Source organism: Ambystoma mexicanum, chromosome 2q (assembly GCF_040938575.1).
Source record: "Ambystoma mexicanum isolate Mex_15411 chromosome 2q, UKY_AmexF1_1, whole genome shotgun sequence".
NCBI lineage: Eukaryota > Metazoa > Chordata > Amphibia > Caudata > Ambystomatidae > Ambystoma > Ambystoma mexicanum.
Window position 1 is genome coordinate 93110032 of NC_090924.1, and position 20350 is coordinate 93130381.

Sequence of the window (20350 nt, forward strand, 5' to 3'; positions counted from 1 at the left end):
TCGCCGGCTTGGTCATCTGACATAAATATGCGTCCTTGTCTTCGCAGCAGAAATACATGTTTACTAGCAGAGCAAAGAGTACAGAAAAACTTAGGCTTTCATTACTGTTTCATTGCGGTAAATGGAAGTGAATATCCAAGATGGCCAGTCATCAGAGCCATGTTTTCTGGCTCATTTTGCACACACACTATACTGACACACAGAGATGATTGTCCACTTGTGCAAGAACCTTTGTGTTTTTCTAGCATTAGCATCTGCAGTTTGGTAAGCGAAGCAGCCTTTGCTAGCAAGATCTCAGGGGAAATGACATTGGAGCTGCGTTTGATCTCGTCACTGGTACAAGGATAATTCTCTTGCACATCACTCACTCCCAGGCACACACTGCACTTATGACACATGAAGATGTATTTTGGAATTGAAATAGTTTGTTGGTGAAGAAAAGTGTGCACAGACTGCTTCACCCAGAATTTGACAGTTTTCTGACCAGTAGTGCCAAATAGTTGAGTTTGCCTATATCAGTGTGATGGTGGGAGGCACATTAGTGCAGTGATCTTTCTGGACATGTTGCTGCAGAAACAGTGCAATAAAACCTTTTCGAACATTTTTTTTTTTTTTAAATATGTTTATTTATAGCAAGGCAGTATAGGTTACAAACAGTATCGGGTGGCAGTATAACATTGCAAAGAAAAGATTCTGGCTTTGTGTCCCTTTCCCCCCATCATTTCGGTTTTCCCGGGCCAAAGATTCAGTTTATCACCCCCGCCTGGTGCGTACTCTCCAGGTCCCCCAGGGCCCAACGGGCGTTGATTGGCTTGAACGTCATTGCAGGAAATCGCTGATCATAGTCCAGCACTGGAGCCCATACATTCTGGAAGCGGTGCAGAGTCCCCGCTCTCGCAGCGGTGACCTTTTCCGCTATTAAAATGTCCCACAATTTTCCCCACCAGTGGGCTAGGCAGGGGCCGTCTTGCGACTTCCAGAAACGGGCCAGAACTGTCTTGCCCGCCAAGAGGCATTGTGTGAGGAGCTTAGCCCTGTTGCCGGAGCGGGGGTAGATTCCGGGGACCGGGATCCCCAGTAGAATTGTCTCAGGGTCCAGTGGGAGGGCGGAGCCGGTGACTTGTTCAATGGTTGAGAGACACCTGGTCCAGAATTGCTGGATCTTGGGGCATGTCCACCACATGTGAAAGTAAGAGCCTGGTTGACTGCAGCCTCTCCAGCAGGCGGGGTCCACTTGTGGATTCATGTGGTGGAGTCTGAGAGGGGGGTAATACCAGCGCAGGGTGAGTTTGTATGCACATTCTTTGTTGGTGACGCAGGTGGAGGAGGAGTGGGTGCGGGACCATATGTCTACCCAAGTTTGGTCATCGAACGGATGGCCTAGGTCCGCCTCCCACTGAGCCATGGATCGAGTTTTTGCCGCCAGAAAGTCCCCCGAGAAGCATCTATATATGGCTGAAGTTCTTCCTCTAGCCGGCAGATCCGCGAGGGTTAGCTCCAGTGGAGTCGGGGGGCGAGTTGCCGCCTGGAGGGTCTGGGGGTGTGAACACCAGTGGCGGAGCTGGCAGTATGTGAACCTGTCCCTCTCTCGAAGCCGAAAAGTCTCCTTGCACTGTTCGAAGGTCCGGGGTCTGTTTTCGGAGTACATCTGCCCCAGGGTTTCAAGGCCCCCGTCTATCCAATTCTGGAAGTTGCGGGGGAGAGATCCCGGGGAGAAGTCGGGATTGTGAAAGATCGGCGAAAGGGGGCCTCGGCCCCTCGGGATTCCTTTCTGCTTTAGAGCCCAGTCCCAGGAGCTTAGGGTCTGCTTCGTTGTCAGAAGGATGTCCTTCCAGCGCGCCCTGAGAGAGGGTTGGATGTGAGGGAGGAACCGGAGGGGGAGCGGGAGCTGGGCTTGCTCCAGTTCCACCCATCTGGGGCGGGCTGTGCTCGACTGCCAGGCGTGTAGGTGTGACAGTTGCGCCGCTGCCCTATAGGCCTGCAGGTCCGGGACCCCCAGGCCTCCCAGCCTGGCGTTACCAATCAGAGTCTTGTGGGGGATCCTGGCCTTTTTGCCTTTCCATATGAATTTCGATATCTTCCTCTGTAAGTCGTGGAGGGTCTGGGTCGGGAAGGGCACCGATAGAGATGAGCAGGCATAGAGGAACCTAGGGAGCAGGTTCATTTTGACAGCTGTGATCCGGCCCATTAGTGAGATCTCTTGCGTGGTCCAGCGCTTCAGGTCTCCCTCCAGCTCCTTGATCAGTTTGGGAAAGTTCGCCTGATAGGTCTCCTTTGGGTTTGCTGGAATGAGAACTCCTAGGTAGGGGATCGAGTGGTCCCGCCATTCAATCGGGCACAGACCCGTTAACTCCTCTTTTTCCTCTGGGCGGAGGCCGATTCCTAGGGCCACTGATTTGGCGAAGTTGACAGTAAAGCCGGTGACCTCCCCCAATTCCTTTATTTCGGCCAGGGCGTGTTTCGCTGAGGTACTGGCTTCCGTGAGTGTCAATAGTACATCGTCCGCGTAAAGAGCGATTTTGTGGTGGGACGGGCCCACCTGAAGTCCCTTAATGGATTCATTCCGCCTGATCTTCTGGGCGAAGGGCTCCATTGTGAGGGCGAAGAGTAGGGGTGACAGCGGGCAGCCCTGCCTTGTCCCACAAGACAGAGGTATCGGGGCTGAGTGGGCGCCATTGATCCTGAGGATGGTTTTAGGCTGCTTGTAGTTCGCCAGGATCATGGCTCGGGCTGTGGGGCCGAACCCAAATGCTTCCAGGGTGCATTCCAGATAGGACCAATCGACTCTGTCAAAGGCTTTGGTTGCGTCCAGGGCCATTAAGGCAAGGCCTTGGGAGTCGCGGTGGGCGATGTTCACTAGGTTCAGAGTCCGCCGGATGTTGTCCCCTGCTGCTCGGTGAAGAATGAAGCCCGTTTGGTCGGGGTGGATTATTTCCGGGAGGATAAGTGCCAGGCGGTTGGCCAAAATCTTCGAGTACAAGTTGGCGTCGATATTCAGTAAGGCGATGGGTCTGTATGACGCCGGATCTCTCGGGTCTTTCCCCGGCTTAGGAAGGAGGACCGTCACCGACTCTTGCATTGTGGGGATTACAGATCCCGAGACCTGGAAAGAGTTGAAAAGGGCCACCATGTGGGGGATAAACTGGAGCTTAAATATCTTATAGAACCTCGGGGAGAATCCGTCTGGGCCCGGGGCCCGCGATTTGAGGGCCTTGATGGCTCCGTCAACTTCTTCATCTGTTATTGGGGCTTCCAACTGCTCTCGTGTGGAGTCCGGGAGGCGCGTCAGCGCTGCGTTCCGCAGGTATGCCTCCTGCTTTGACCGATCTCGGGGGGGTGCTGTCATGACCTGGGTTAAGTGGTCCGAAGCTAGTTGTAGTTTCGTCTGTTCGGAGTGATGTATCACCCCCTGTGGGTCCCGGAGCCCTATAATTGTGTTGGTCCGTCTCGTTTTAGCTAGCTTGGCCACCAGCAACTTGTTGGCCTTGTTGCTTTTGGCATAGTAAAATTGTTTGGTCTTCGCCAAAAGTTGCGCAGTGTGTTCTGCATAGTGGGCCTCCAGTTTCTTCCTGGCCGAGCGAAGTGCTCTCTGTGTCTTGGGAGACCAGCCACTCTTTTTCTGGGCTTCCTCAGCTGCTCGCAAGTCCTCCTCCAGGGATAGACGGACTTGTTTCCGGTTTCGATGGTAAGCTACGCCTTGGGCTATCAAGGATCCCCTAACTACAGCTTTCATTGTATCCCAGTTATTGGCTAGGGAGGTGTCTGCGGCTGGGTTCTCCACAAAGAAGTTCTTGATGGTGGTGGTTATATTGTCTCTGATTGACATATCATTGAGGATTGGGTCATAGAGCGCCCATCTGCGTGTCGCCTTGGCGTGGGTGTTCTGAATGCTTAGTTCCATTATTATCGGAGCATGGTCCGATAGAATTCGCTGGCCTATCGACACCTCATTAGCGAGGGCGAGAGTTTGGGGGGAAGATAGAAGGAGGTCGATTCTGGAATAAGTTCGGTGAACGCCCGAGAAGAAAGAGTAGTCTTTCTCGGTGGGGTGAAACACCCGCCATGTATCCACCACCTCCAGGGTTCTGAAGAGCCGCAGCAGACTGAGGGCCTGACCGAACTCGCCAAGAGCAGGGGGGTTGGATTTGTCCTTAGTGGGGTCCGGAACCCCATTGAAGTCCTCTCCGATTATTGTCTGGCCTTCCGCAAAGCTTGAGAGGGAGGAGCCCAGGGAATCATAGAAAGTTGCCTGTCCCGAGTTGGGTGCATATGCCGATACCAAGGTGTAGAGGTCCCCCAGCAGGAGGCACTTGATGGCCACGAAGCGGCCCTCCGGGCACATCATGGAGTCCAAGATCTGGGGGCGCAGGTCTTTCCGAAACATAATTGCTGTGCCCCCCTTTTTGGAGTTCCCTGAGGCGAAGAACTGGCATGGATACATGCTAGATCGGAGCCGGCCAAAGTCTGCCGGGAGGAGATGAGTCTCTTGAAGGAACACCACACCGGCCTCCTCATCTTGTAGCTTCTGGAGAATCGATTTGCGCTTGGGGGGAGAGTTGAGTCCGTTAACATTCCAGGAAAGGCATCTCAGCGTCTGGTGTTCCGGGATCGGGGAGCCAGAGGTTCCTTGCTTGGGGGATGGAGGGGGGACTCCAGGTTGTCCATTAGCTGCCATCGTGAAGAGGGTGTAAAGGTGATCTGTACCGCACTTGCAGTTTTAACAGAGGCCCCCAACGGGAGGCCAACTTTTTAACTAGCGGGGTGGGAAACATTGTGGGTGTAACCCCACCCCAGGCCAACAGGGCCAATTGTGTCTGGCAAAGTAACGTTTGCATCCAAGGACTCTAAGATGAAGCGGACCTTGGAGGGGGGCATAGGCCGTGAAGGAAGCCCGCCGCGCCGGGCGAACGTAGGACTGTGTTGGGCCGGAGTTACTGTTTCTGAATTTAGCTGAAAGGGCGTTGGGCGTCCGGGACGCCGGAGGAGCCGAGGACATCTAGGGCCGCTCGAACTCGGGTTATCTTCTCCTGTTTCGGGAGGCCTTGGACCATGGAGGACGCCCGGGTTGGGGAGGGAGGGCTGACGTAGGGCTCCCCGAGGCTTCCAAGTCTGGGGCGGTAGTTCCCTCCGGGGAGGAGGATGTCTGCATGATTTTAGCGGCATCTTCTAAATGGGATATTCTCCGGAGGGAGCCATTATAAGAAAATTGCAGTGCTGTGGGGAAGAGCCATCTGTATTTGACTTTACGCTCTTGGAGGAAGAGGGTTAAAGGTCGGAGAGCCCTTCTTTTCTGAAGGGTTGAGAGGGAGAGATCCTGATAAATTTGAAGAGGGTGACCTTGAAAGGAGAGATCATCTCCGGACCGACTGATAGCGGAGATAGCTTCTTTTGTGGAGAAATAGTGAACTCTCGTTATGACATCCGGGGACTGGTCGGAGTCTACTCCCCGACGCGGACGCAGTCTGTGAGTCCGATTCAGCAGCAGTTGGGATTTATCTAGTTGTGGGAGGAGGATTTGGAAGAGGTCTCCTATGTAGCCTGCAAGATTTTGGTCGGGGACTGAGGAGGGAACTCCCCGGATTCGGAGGTTATTCCGACGAGCTCTGTTTTCCAGGTCCTCTTGTTTGTATTCGAGGATTTCGCACCTGTCTTGGAGGGCTCTTACTGTTTGCTGAATATCTCCCATGGCAGCTGTTTGGTCTTGGGAGCGGTCCTCGATCTCACTCAGTCTTTGCTCCACTTCGGTCACCCTGTGGTCCGTTTGTTCCAATTTGGAGGTGAGTTCCGACATGCAGGACCGAAACTCGGCTTTGATGTCTGCCATAAACGCCAGTAGATCACCTCTGGTAGCTGGGGTGTCACCCTCCTCCTGGGAGATCATTGGGGTGGGAGTAACTGAGTCCGGTTTCTTTCCCCTGTCAGGAGCGGTGAGCATGGTAGCAATGTCCACGTTTTTAATAGCTTTCGACTGTCTCGACATGTTGGCGAATCGTGGGTGGGGAGGTGGTTTGGAAGGCCCACCCTGTGGATGAGCGTCAAGGCTCTTGATTGAGGAAAGGGAATGCTGGTTCCAAGCTTGGCCGGTGCACAGTGGCCTCAGATAAGGGGGTGAGCTCTCCAAATCTTGGTGGTGGGCAAATGTGTGGGGCGTAGGTTCCGGTGGGCAGATAGATTGATGTGCGCCCACTTGGGACTAGGCCAGAGAGAGCAGAGCGGGTGATGCAGTGGGCCGGGGCGCCCCAGGAGATACGCAGTCGGGTCGCTTCTGAGGCCAAAGGGGGCTACCCCTCCGGAGTCAGGGGTAGCCCGGGATGGAAATGCGGCCAGGTTAGCCTAGGCGCTTCGGGGGGTGTCAGAGAGGGCCCCGGGCCGGGGCCCCAGGCAGGCAGCGTTGATCAGGCTCTTCTCCGGGCTTGCAGCTGTGGGTCACTCAACGTGGCCCGGCTTAGACCGCTCCTCCTCCGTGGACCCAGGCTTGGATCCCCTGGTGGGGATGGTAGTGGGAGGGGACCTCCAGGTCCCGGGCCTGAGCGGTGGCCCCAGATGATGGTATGGGCAGGGGCGCACCAGGAGTGCGGCGTATCCGGGTCCTGGGCAGCGAGGGGCGGAGGCAGGAGCCCGCCGGAGGGCGGAGGAGGGGGGGCGGTGATGGCGCGGCCCCCACCCCAGGCGCTGTGGCAGGCCCGGAGGGCTTCTCCCGTGTGGCCCCCACCCGGGTCCTCACCCCCAGCAGCCCCTACCTGATGGGCACCGTCCATGCCGTCCCTCGTCAGGCAGTCGCGTGCAGGTTTGGACTGATAGTGCGGGAAGCGGGGGCCCCCCGCGGGCGGCGCAGCAGCGCCAGGGTCGCTTCGGGGAGACCACCGGAGGAGAAGTCCGGGGGTCTGGTGTCGCTCCGCCGCGCCCGGGGCGCTCGTGGAGCTGAGCCGCGTCTGGATGCGGCTTCAGGAAGCTCTCCCCGCCCTCCTGGGTCGAGAGACGAGCACGGTCGCCATCTTGGGGAGTCGTCGCTGAGGAAGGCTCGGGGAGCCGGAGCGGATAACTTCGTCCCCGTCGTGCGTCACGGTCCCCGCTTCAGCCTGCATGGGCCCCAGGTCCTCCGACGTCCTTGGGATCAGCTGGGCTCCGGTATCGAGGTGTGGAGCCGCATTAGGGGCCCAGGAGCGGCGGGCTTCGCACGGCGGGCCTCAGGGGAGCAGCCACATCGATGGCGCTCCAAGCCACGCCCCCCTTTTCGAACATTTTATTAATTTAGTAATTTAGTGAGGTAGTTGGGACTTTATTATCGATAGTGCTAGGAGTTTTTCTCACTTTGGATATTTGTGGTCATCCCGGCAGGTGCTACCCCACACATCCCAACCTTGAGACAGTTACAATCTTTTGCTTGCCCCCTGTGATGTGTACGCTCCTCATGATTTAGTTGAAGGTTTACAGAAAGGGTCTACCAAGGCTGACATTCAGCCATTCAGCCATTGTTGGATTAAATACATTTTATGAAAAGTGAGGACCAGGCCTCGTCCACAGTAATGAAGGGGAGAGTAGGAACATTAGAGAACAGAATGGAGGTACTAGAAAACAACCAGCTTTCCATTGGTCTATGTTGATATGAAGATAGTTGCAAGGCTTTAGGACCTAGAATAGAGGGATGGACCACAAAAATTGATGACCTCGAGAATAGAGAGAGGAGATATAACTTACAAATAATGGGCCTACAAGAAAACCAAGGTGAATCCACTGGCGTAACGGGGGACCCTGCCACCACATGTGCTGGGAGGGGAGCCCCTTGGATTAAACGTAAATATATATATATATATATATATATATATATATATATATATATATATTAGTCACTCTGCCATTATAAAAAAATTATTTCTGTAACACGGTAACAGAAATCATTTCTTTATGAAGGCAGAGTGACTACAAAAAGAAATTATTTATTTTCTAATTCCGAGGGCTCCCCGACCCAATGACATGGAAGCCTCTAGGCTGAAGGCCTCCATGTCATGGTGTGGGAGAGCTCCATGACTTTTGAAGTCATGGAAATGGGAATAAGAAATTATTTCCATTATGGTTCGGTCCGTAACAGAAATAATTTCTTTATGAAGTCGGAGTGACCTGAAAAAGAAAACATTTCTTTTTGAAGTAATAGGACTCCTCTCAACCCCATGACGTATGCCTGTGTGAGTGTATGGTGAAAGGGTGCACAATTAAATGTATGGGTGGCTGGGTGTGCGTGTCAAGTGTATTGTGAAAGGGGGCACATTTAAATCTATGGGTGGCTGCTTGGATGTGCCTGTATGGTGAAAGGGTGCACACCTAAATGTATAGGTGGCTGCCTGTGTGAATGTATGTTGAAAGGGTGCCAAGGAAATGTTTGGGTGAGTGGGTGTGCAGTTGAGTGTATGGTGAAAGGGTGCACAATTAAATGTATGGGTGGCTGGGTGTGCATTTCGAGTGTATGGTGAAAGGGTGCACACTTAAATGTACAGGTGGCTGCCTGTGTGAGTGTATGGTGAAAGGGTGCACACTTAAATGTATAGGTGGCTGCCTCTGTGAGTGTATTTTGAAAGGGTGCACACTTTTATGTATGGGTGGCTGCCTGGGCGTGTGTGCATGCATGCCGAAAGCGTGCACACTTAAATGTCTGGGTGTGCATGTGTGTGTGTATGTTGAATGGTGTGTGCGCCTGTGTTCAGGGGCACAACACCACCTACATTTCAGGGGTGGGGGTACTAACCCTTCACATGTTGGGAAACGTGCTAATTTCACGGCGGTGGGGAAGTAGCAAACTTATTTGTGTGGGCATCTAACTCCTTTATGCATTCTAATGAGACTATTCTAGTGCAGCTTCAATGTTACAAGCAGTTAACTCTCTCCTTTAAGCCTGAAAGCACCCACGCATGGACTGCTGTGAGAATAAGCGTCTCCTGTGCCCTCTCCACCCTTCCAATCACTTGTCTGGCATGCAAGTACTAAAACCACATCAGGATTACAATTGCATAAAGAAGTTGAACAATCCCTGAGACTGCTTGGTGCTATGTCATTAATGGTTTTGGGTCTGTCTACTGAATCCAGGGAGTGGTGTCTTGATCTATAAGTCCTGGTGTGGATTGTTTGGTAATGTTGACTTCAATACTCTTGATTATGTTTTTTTTTTCTCTTAAATACTCGGGATGCAGGGTCCTGCAGGGGTTCCAATTCAGTTCATAGCATTATATGTAGTTGAATTATTTTCAATGGGTGGAGGGGACCCTTCTGGGTGGCTCTAGTTTCATAGGGCTGTCTCCATAATGGGGTGGGATGAGTCTCCTTTGGGATTGAGAGGGTAGAGGGTTGCAGGTAGGGGAGTCCTGACAGAGGCCCTGTAGAAACGAACCAACTTTCTGCGCCATGTTTCTCTTTTTGATGACAGTGAATATCGTTAAAGTGTGGTGTAATATTGTGATGCTTTGGATAAAATTAGTTTCAAATTGTTGCTTTTGTGGTTGCTCTTATTAGTGAATATTCATGGCAAGCGCAACATTCTTGAAGATTGGGTCTCTGAATGTTAAGGGTCTCAACTCACTGCAAAAGAGGTCCATGCTGGGGAGTGAGTTTCGCCGAACAGCCATCGATATATTGTTCATCCCGAACACAACATTTAAAAGAGGTGAAGTGCTCCCCAATGAAGGTAATGGTATAGGGGAGGTGGTTTTTGAGCATCCGGTTTGGTAAGAAAGGCTGGTGTGGGGATTTTGTTTTAAGAAGTCGCTTAGCTACCAATTGTTACAGAGTAAAGAAATGTATGAGGGGCGTTTTTTGGCAGTTAGGGGTTAGTTGCATAGAAAAGAGGCAACATTTTGTGTATTATACACCCCTAATCAACAGCAACTGGCATTATTTGAGGAGGCCTTTTCCTCGCTTGAGCAATGGAAAAGGGGGATCACAATCTGTGGTGGTGACCTGAATGTGCTAGCTGATTCCTCAAGAGACTGGTTTTCCATGAGGGAGGGAGCGATGTAACCTGCCCAGGGATTTGGGCGATCATTGGGGAAACTCTTTGTTCATTATCACCTAACTGATACATTTAGGTTTTTGCATCCAGATCTCAGGTCACACACTTTTTATTTGGCCCCACATAAGACTTATATCCGGATAAACTACATCCTTTTGGATTCAAGTAGGGCCCAAGACATAATGGGATCCTATTTCAGAATCGTAGCATGGACGGACTATGACATGGCCTTGGCAACAATAGGTTTGAGGTATCGCCCAATTACTGATAAATGTTGGAGATGCAATGCTGTATTGCTTAGAGATGTGGTGTTTCATGATAGGTACCAGGAAGAATTTAGTCTGAATTTTGAAATTAACAATACTGGGGAGGTTAGTAAGCATATGGTGTGGGAGGTGGTGAATGTGACCTTCCATAGTTGCCGATAGAAAAGGGGTCGGAAAAGAAGATGACTGGACACCTGCGTGATGCTCAGGTGAGGGAACAGATTAGATCCCGGGAGACTGCTGTGTTGATCAACGATCAGACCAGGAAGAGAACTGGAAAGTGATTGGTGTCCTAATACAAGAATTGCACGATATTTGGAAGTGGGTGGCTCTGTTTCAGCTTAAATGGCTGAAACAGAAATGTTTTTGAAAAAGGAGATAAAGCACACACCTTATAAGCGGCGAGGCACTGTAAGCAACAGGTGGATAGATTGGTAACAGAAATAAAGTCCCCACAGGGAGATAGATTGGCTGCCATCCGGAATTTTGCAGGATTTTTGGAAATACTATAGGGCAGCTCAGTTACGGGTTTTATTAGACCACCTTTGGGCTTCTATTGACAAGAAATGAGTTACCCTTGACAATGATTTGAAGTCCTCGGTAACTATAGGGAAATGGTTATGGGTCCCAGGACAGCTCCTCCCACACAGAGTCCGGAAACACCCAGTCCTCGCTACTTTGTGTGAGTTATGGCCGAAAACGGCATTGCTGCAAAGTATAATGAATTGGCCTTCTCCCTTGAGTTGTCTTTGGGCTCCCCAGATTCGAGACGAGATCCATAAGCCGCTCCAATTCCAGTCATGTTATGAGAGAGGCTTGATTTGAGCAGGCCAATTATGGAAAGAGGGCTCATTTATCTCTAAAATTGTGTTAGATGAGATATTGGGTGAGGGCCTATTGTCAAACTTTATGTGTCTGCAACCAAGGGGAGTCCTCACAGACCGTTCGTGGAACAACCTCCGGGGTCATTCTCTGACGGGTTTTGAGCAAGTGTTGGACACGTGGGTTCCAGGGGCTTGATATCAAAGATTCATTCTGCTTTGTTGGAAGCCGCCAGAGAGCACCCACAGAGGGCCAGGCAACATTGGGCATGTGACATTCCCTTTCCAGAGGATAGAGGCCCCTGGCGCTACATGTGTTGAGCCCTATGGCCGACTTCCATAGCCATGCAATATAAGTTGCACGGATACAGATTATTGCAACAATAGCAGTTTTCAACGGAAAGGCTCCCAAAATGTTTCCAGGCGCTAGCCCTTTGTGTTGGCGTGGGTGTGGTAGTGTTGGCACCTTCTGGCATGTCTGGTAGGAGTGTCCGGAGATGCAGACTTTTTGGAAAGAGGTACTGGCTTAGGTGAAGTCTGTAGATGGTATATAGAGGCCATTGACTCCCTTGTTACTCCTTTTTGGATTGTCAGACAATGGAGAGACTTACACTAAAATAACCCATGTAGTGGCCAATCTATTTTTAGCCGCCAGAGCATGTGCAACAATACATTGGAAGCAGCCTCACCCTCCCACTCCTAAGGAATGGCTGCGTAAGGCATACGATATTCATGATATGGAGAGCCTTACAGCGACCTTATCTGAATTACATAATGAAGGGGAAATGGAATGGCTCTGGTTTCTGTCTTACTATGAATGTCAGAGATTGTCACCGTCAGCAGCGTTCTCCCAAGGCAAGGTCAACTGTATTGTTCTATGAGACTATATCACGCGTACAGCCCTGGTTTAGTATGTTGTCTACAAGTGCGTATGTGAGTCGAGAGATCCTTGACTCTGCATAAAGCAATAGAGCATTCAGAAGGTATCGATGTGGTATTTAACGGTTATGTTTTTGTTTGAGAATTGGTAAACAAGGTTTTTATAAGAGTGATAGGTCCCTGGGTGAGGGGGCTGGGAGGAGGGTGGGTTCCGGGAGTAAAGAGGAGAAGAAAATGTAAAACAATGCTCAGATGGTGTATTCTCAGCAACTTTTTTCTTTCTGTTTTACGGTTTCAACTTGGCCTGATTTCGTTATTTTCGTCTCAGAATACGAGAGGTGTGATGCCTTGTAGGTGTGGGTGCACCTTGAACAAGTTTGTATATTGAATAATTGGATGATGCCTCTCTCTGTTATTATTTGAGCGTTTGGTCAAGTTTCTAGAAATGTTTCCTTGGAAATGTATTCTGGTTATTTTATGTTTACCTTCTGTTAGGCGGAAACCTGTGCAGTTCCCTCTGGGACCACTGCAAAAGATTTAGGACTACAAGTGTTTGGCAGTAAACCCACTTGGTAGCAGTCTGTACCACACAGATTCACTTGGTAGCTGTGGCTGAGCAGTCAGACTTCCCTCAAGAAGAGTTAGGCAGTATGTGGAGTATACAAAATAGGGCAATCCACACAGTAGAACAAGCAAACACGGAACAGAGCTTTGGTGTAAAGATATATAGTGATTTATTTATAACAACACATCTATGGAAAACACTCTGGCACTAATACGGCAAACAACTTCAATTACAATTACTATAAGTAAATCAATCCCCCTAACAATAGTTCGACAAGTCTAGGTTCAACGGCACCACTTATTTGGAGACAGAGGTGAATGCTTTAACCTAGATGGCACTCTAATATTCGTTAGGGCGGGAGAGAAAAGGCAGGGTATGAAATCAACTCGGTACCAACACTTTTACGAAGAAATGCAAGGCAAGTAAGGAAGGGTCTACTGTAGATCGCAAAGATCAGAGGCCAGGCCCACTCGGAGAGAGGCAAGGCGATATGTCCCAAAAAGTATCACAGTGGAAATGCACTTTGAGTCTTTGTCGCAAATTGTCACAGAAAGATTGGACCAGTTCATAACAGAAAGTTAAGAAGGATTGGAGGCGACCCAATGGAGAGGCAAGGATTAAGACACCTCACGCTAACCGTCACAAGGGAAGCCAGGCGGACACGGTACCTTGTATGTGGAGAGACAGCTCCGGCGGGGGCAGTTGTTCCTGGTGGTGGATGCAAGTCGGGGCTTTGCCAAGAGAAGAGATGCTCTCGTCGTCGAAGGAAAGTTGAAGATCGTTGCACCACCAGGGAAGAGACCAGCCGCGGAGTGCTCCGTCACAAGGCACCACCTTTTGGTCGCGGTACGGGTTAGTGGCTATCCGGTTGCCGGGGTGCTCAGCACGGGCAATTCGACCACTACGCCCTGGAAGCGAAGAAAAAGCAAAGGGAGACTGGTTGTTCCCACCAGTCAGGGGAAGAAGACTCTCCAGCCGGGAGATCTCCTCTGTCGTTGGGAAGTGGTGAGTCGGTTCAGCAGGGCTCCACCGGAGGTGTCGTCATTGCAGGTCGGCTCAGCTTTACCATCGTCGGATTCTTAGGTCCTGTGGCGACTTCTGAAGATCCAGTCCCAAAAGCCCTGCTTTTATGCAGGAAACCCCCATTCATTCAGCCTAGCTGTCAATCAAAACACGCTAAGTGGTGAGCGGGGTGGCTCACCACTTGGGCCAATCACACCAGAGTGCGACTTGAGTTGGCAAGGCAACTCAGTCCAGGGTGCCTAAACCCCCTCCCTCACCCCCTGTGGTAGCCAGACAGAATGGCACCACTTTGGAGGGCCTCTGTGCAGAAGCCCGCCAAAAGTGGAACAAAGGGCTCAACCTTTGGTTTAGGAGTCACAGAGACGAACACAGACGCCATTTTAAAAACCGAGTTCTGGCAGAACTTAAGATAAATAAACCGGTGGTATGTTAGAGACTAACGAGAAAAAGTATTAACCTCCAACAATGGGAAGAATCCCATAGAGTTATATTCGGGGTCGAATATAACAAGTAGTTTCCACTGCCACCAGCCAAAACTCGACGAGGGGGGGCGGGACAGTGCCCCCTCGAAAAACAGACCCAGGGGTAATCGAATTACCCCTACTAGTGCGTCCACAATAGGATGGTTTGTACTAGTTCTGTTAGTAAATTTAGGTCTAGTAAAGCCAATGGTGACTTAACATGCCCTGGGAGACAGTAGTCAGTCCCAGGGTATGGAGTCTATGGTGGGGATCCTCTAGGACGCCCCAGTGTTACGGCACGGAGGGTGCGGTGTAAAACACATAGTAAAACAAATGAGACCCTATGGAGTAAAAGACGCCATAGCCCATAGAACACATTGACATTCAAAGGAATTAACCACATTCATGTCCAAGAGTGGGAGAAAAAGAGTCTCACTCTTGGCAGGATGGAAAAAAACAAACTCCAGAAATCCAGCAAAGCTGCTGGGGGACTCACTAGATTAGGAAATTCAGCCTAAACAGAGAATTCTCCCTAACACCCCCCCCCTCCAGACTAAGGGACAGGAGGATTTAATCCACTCCTGGATGAATCTCATACCTCTAGTCGATGACATACATCCTAGAGAGACCATCAGCATTTTGGTGGTGACACCCTGACCTGTGCTCAATGGTGAAATCAAACCCTTGCAGGCAGATCGACCATCTCAGTAGTTTTGGGTTTTCCCCTTTCATTTGCATTAACCATCTCAAGGGTTGGTGGTCAGTCTGAATGACAAAAGTAGAACTATACAAGTATGGCCTAAACTTCTTCAGAGCCCACACGATAGCAAAGCATTCTCTTTCGATTGTTGCCCACCTTGTTTCAGGAACCTTCAGCTTGCGGCTGATGAAGCAAACGGGGTGCTCCCTACCTTTCCCATCCAGTTGACTGAGTACGGCACCTATTCCTACATTTGAAGCATCTGTCTGCACAATGAAAGTTTGGTGGTAATCAGGAGCTCTGAGTACTGGGGCTTGGCAAAGAGCCTTTTTCAGGTTTTCAAAAGCCTGATTGCACTCCTCGTTCCATCTAACCTTTTTAGGAAATTTGGGCGAGGAGATGACATTCAGAGGCGAAGCTATGGTCCCATAGTTCTCAATGAAATTCATGTAATACCCAGTGAGGCCTAAGAAGGCTCTCACCTGGGTCTGAGTAGTAGATGTTGTCCAATTTTACACAGCTTCAATCTTACTGAGCAAAGGCCTTATTTCTCCACCTCCTACCTCATGTCCAAGATAGACTACCTTACTCTGTCCAATTTGGCATTTACTCGCCTTTATGGTGAGATTGGCTCGTCCAATAGCCTGCAAAACATCTCTTAGGTGGTTTACATGTTCTTCCCAGGAATTGCTGAACACTGCTATGTCATCCAAGTATGCCATGCAGAAGTCCTCCATCCCATTCAGAACCTGGTTTACCATCCGTTGAAATGTAGCAGGTGCATTTTTCAATCCGAAAGGCATTACCTTAAACTGGTATACGCCAACGGGGGTAGAAAATGCAGTTTTCTCCTTGGCATGGTCTGTCAGGGCTATTTGCCAATAGCCTGACATCAAGTCAGATGTGCTGAGGAACTTGGCAGCACCAAGTTTATCCAGCAACTCATCTGTTCTTGGCAAAGGGTGGGCATCAGTCTTGGGGACTGCATTAAGAGGTCTATAATCCAGGCAGAATCTAAGTTCTTTAGATCCATGGACTAGTAGAGGGCTCTATTACCCCGAGATCAAGCATCTTGCTCACCTCACCTTTGATGTGGGTTTGTACGATTTCTGACATTCGGTATCCTCTGCTTTTGACTGGCAGACAGTCACCAGTGAGTATGTCATGCTGGCCCCAAGGGGTCAAGCCTGGTGAAAGCGAGAACAGAGAGGCAAACTGATTTAACATAGATTTGCACTCTTCTTGTTGCTCGGGTGTCAGATTTGAAGAGAGATTTACTCCTTCAATTTTTTCGTCTAAAGGTAAGCCTCTGAGGATATCCGGAAGAGCTTCCCTCTCTTCTTCTTCCTCTGATGATGCTAGAAGCAACGCTCCTACATCAGGTCTTGAGACATACGCTTTGAGTCGGTTGGTGTGGAAGACTGTCGGAGCCTCCTTGGGATTGCCCAAGTCCACCAGATAGTTGACCTCTCCGAGTTTACCCACAACTCTGAAGGGTCCCATCCATTTGTCTTTCAAGGCCCTCTGCCTTGTTGGGATCATAACGAGAATGAGCTGGTCTTGAGCGAACTCAACCATGTTAGCCTATTGATCATGCCAGTGCTTGACCAATGCTTGTCCAGCTTTCAAGTTATCGCTTGCTTCTGTCATCATGTGCGACATTCTCCTTTGGAGACCTATCACGTAGTCAGTCACTCTGACTGGCTTGGGGGAAGGATCACTCTCCAACCCCTCCTTTTTCGGGGCCAATGGACCTCTGACGGGATGACCATAGAGAAGCTCAAAGGGAGAATAACCTACTCCCTCCTGAGGGACTTCTCTATAAGCAAAGAGAAGGCATGGCAGTAGAAGGTCCCACTTTCACTTAAGGGGTTCTTCTAAAGCACCTATCATGCTCTTCATGGTTCGGTTGAACCGTTCTACCAACCCATTGGTTTGTGAGTGGTAAGCTGTTGAGAACTTGTAAGTAACTCCACAGGTTTTCCACATGGCTTTCATGTAGTGGGACATACAGTTTGACCCCCTGTCAGAGATTACTTCCTTAGGAAACCCGACCCTGGTAAAAATACCAAGGAGGGCCTTAGCTCAGCCGGAGCTGTAACAGTCCTCATAGGAATTGCCTCAGGATACCTAGTAGCATGGTCTGCTACAACAAGTATAAACCTGTTGCCTGAGGAGGTTGGAGGATCAAGGGGACCAACAATGTCAATCCCTACTCTCTCAAATGGGACTCCCACATTCTTGGAGCCAACCTTACCAGAGGTCTGGCAGGTGTGGCAGCTCCTGCAGTGTTTTTCTACTTCGGCCCCCATCTTCGGCCAATAAAAGTAGAGAGAGAGCCTTTCCTTAGTCTTCTTGAAACTCAAGTGACCAGCCAAAGGAGTCTTGTGGGCTAACTGCAAGAACTGTGGTCGGTTCTCTTGGGGTACTACATGTCGTTTGTAGTCTCCAGGTGCAGACTCGGTCGGTTCACTGTAGAAGAGGCCATCTTCCAGTGCAACCTGTATTTCCCAGGCTCTTGCCCTTCAGCCTGAGCTTCTGCCTGGTGGCGAAGACCTTCCAGAGTTGGACATTCTCTCTGTCCCTTACTGAAGTCTGCCCTGCTGGGTCCACCTTCTGCCAGTAAAGACTGCAGCTCAGGATGGTCAACAGGATCCAGATCTCCAATGAGTTCCTGGCCTTCCAGTAGCTCTTATTCAGAGTCTAATTCTACCACGCAGGGTTGTACCTCCCTCTCAGCCTCTGCTGGAGGGGGAGTTACGGGTGTAACTTTGGACAACCGCGGGGAAGTCCTTGTTGGCTGCACTGAAATGCTGGCTGCTGGTTTCGGTATAGAAGTCTTAGGTTTCCCTTTCATTTCTGATTTCTTTGAGACAGCAGCTGACAATTCCAGTGGAGCAGGAGTGATATCTTTTTTCATCATCTCCTGGAGAGTTCCTTGCATGGTTCTCTCCCTTGCAGGTCTGGTTAGCTCCTGTAACCGTTTACTAGGAGGTCTGGGGGTATGCGACACAACTCCAAGAGTTTTCAAATCGTTACCCAACATAACGCGTCCTGGTACCTCACTCTGTATGCTGACAGGTATCTTCACAGTCATGTCGTTACACTGGATGAGAACTGGTAATTGGGGAAGCATCTGCACAGGCCCTCCAGCTAATTTGGTGAGGCGTTTGGGTGCCTTAGCAACATCCTCAGCCTGAAAAAACGATTTATCCACCACAGTTATGCTGGCCCCAGTGTCCCTAATGGCAGTAGTCCCCTGACCATTCACCTGGACACTGTCCTTATAATACTCTTTAGTATTATTGGGGATGGAGTTATAGACATCTAAATTCTGTTGTTCCCACAAACCCAGAGACACTAAAGAAACACTGGCTGAGACTCCAATGGGTTCATCAGCCAGCAGTAGAAAGTTTCCACTTGCCATTTGGACTTCCTCCTCTGGAGCGAAGGCTAAGGAGACAAGCTGGACCCCTGAAAGTTTACCCTTGCATCTGGGATCTCTTTTCACATGGTCAGTCGAGCCACAAACAAAGCATTTACCGAATGCTTTCTGGAATGGTGGCTTGTTCTGGCCTCCTTCTGGTTTGGCACCAGAAGGCACACTATTCTGCTGCGGTTTTCCTTGTGGCTTACCCTTCTGGTTTTGTTTGGGGCCCTCTTTGGAATTTGAGTTATTCGAATTCACTTTTGAGTCTTTCTTAGGCTGTTTTCCCTCATCCTTTTTCTGAGTTGCCCCAGAATCCTTATGAGTAGCCCTGTTGGCAACCCACAAGTCAGCAGCCTTAGCTAGCTTCCTGGAATCCAATTCCTTCGAATCAGCCAAGTGCTGTCTGAGCTCAGGAGAACAGGCATCATAAATAGACTCCAACATAAAAAGATTCTTCATACCCTCATAAGTGTTCACTTTGTAACCCTTAATCCATCCCTCTAAGTTTTTCAACCCTTCACTCACCCAGGTAGCCCAAGGGGGGGTACCATCATGCTTTTTGAGGGTTCTAAACCTCTTAAGATACCGGGAAGGGGTCTTCCCAAACATAGCTGTCAAAGCTAGTTTCACTCTTTCGTAATCCTTCTTATCCACCTCCCCCAACTCCATTACCACATCAGTCGCAACAGGGGGAAGCCTAGAGAACAACCAGGGAAGTAACTCATTCCCTGTGATGTCCTGGAGCCCATGATTATATTCAAACAGTTTTAACCAATCCAACACATCCAATCTTGGTTCATACATACCCACTAATTCCTTAGGCATCCGGGGTCTTTTGGGACTGGAACTTCTAGAGGAACCAGAGGAGAGAGAAGCATTTTCCATAGATAACTTTTTCATCTCTAACTCATGATTAAGTTCTATTTCTCTGAGCCTTCATTCTGCTTGCTTCTGCTCAGCCTGGGCATTCATCGTCTGAACTCTTGGTTTCTTTCAGATTGGGCTAAAAAACGCTTGTAATTTAACTCGAGCTTCATTTTTTCAAGTTCAAAATAAGCAGGGTTACATGTGGGACCTGGTATGGGCCCCATAGGTACAGTAGGTAAGGCAGACAGAGGCTCAGAGTGGCTAACTTCATTAGGTTCACTTTCCTCTTCTGACTCATTATCAAGACTTTGATTCAGATCAATACCATCACTGTTTTCTACATTCGCTGGAGCAGTTGGTTCCGCTGAACCAGTACCCAGACTTTGGTTTTCCAGCAGTCTTGCTATCAGTTCTACTTTCTTGCCTCTTACAGAAAGATTCTCTTGTCTACAGACATCTCGTAAACTCTCAGTATTTTCACCTGACAAGGATTCTTGACTGTAAACTTCCATAGTAGACATGTTTTTGAAAGTTGCTTTTTAGTGCTAAGCTTTGTGGTTAGTTATCCTAAAGTGTTGAAAAGCACTCTAAACTGTATACTCGATACAAATCCCACCGCTGTACACCAGTGTTAGGCGGAAACCTGTGCAGTTCCCTCTGGGACCACTGCAAAAGATTTAGGACTATAGGTGTTTGGCAGTAAACCCACTTGGTAGCAGTCTGTACCACACAGATTCACTTGGTAGCTGTGGCTGAGCAGTCAGAGTTCCCTCAAGAAGAGTTAGGCAGTATGTGGAGTATACAAAATAGGGCAATCCACACAGTAGAACAAGCAAACACGGAACAGAGCTTTGGTGTAAAGATAAATAGTGATTTATTTATAACAACACATCTATGGAAAACACTCTGGCACTAATACGGCAAACAACTTCAATTACAATTACTATAAGTAAATCAATCCCCCTAACAATAGTTCGACAAGTCTAGGTTCAACGGCACCATTTATTTGGAGACAGAGGTGAATGCTTTAACCTAGATGGCACTCTAATATTCGTTAGGACCGGAGAGAAAAGGCAGGGTAGGAAATCAACTCGGTACCAACACTTTTACGAACAAATGCAAGGCAAGTAAGGCAGGGTCTACTGTAGATCGCAAAGTTCAGAGGCCAGGCCCACTCAGAGAGAGGCAAGGCGATATGTCCCAAAAAGTATCACAGTGGAAATGCACTTCGAGTCTTTGTCGCAAATTGTCACAGAAAGATTGGACCAGTTCAGTACAGAAAGTTAAGAAGGCTTGGAGGCGACCCAATGGAGAGACAAGGATTAAGACACCTCACGCTAA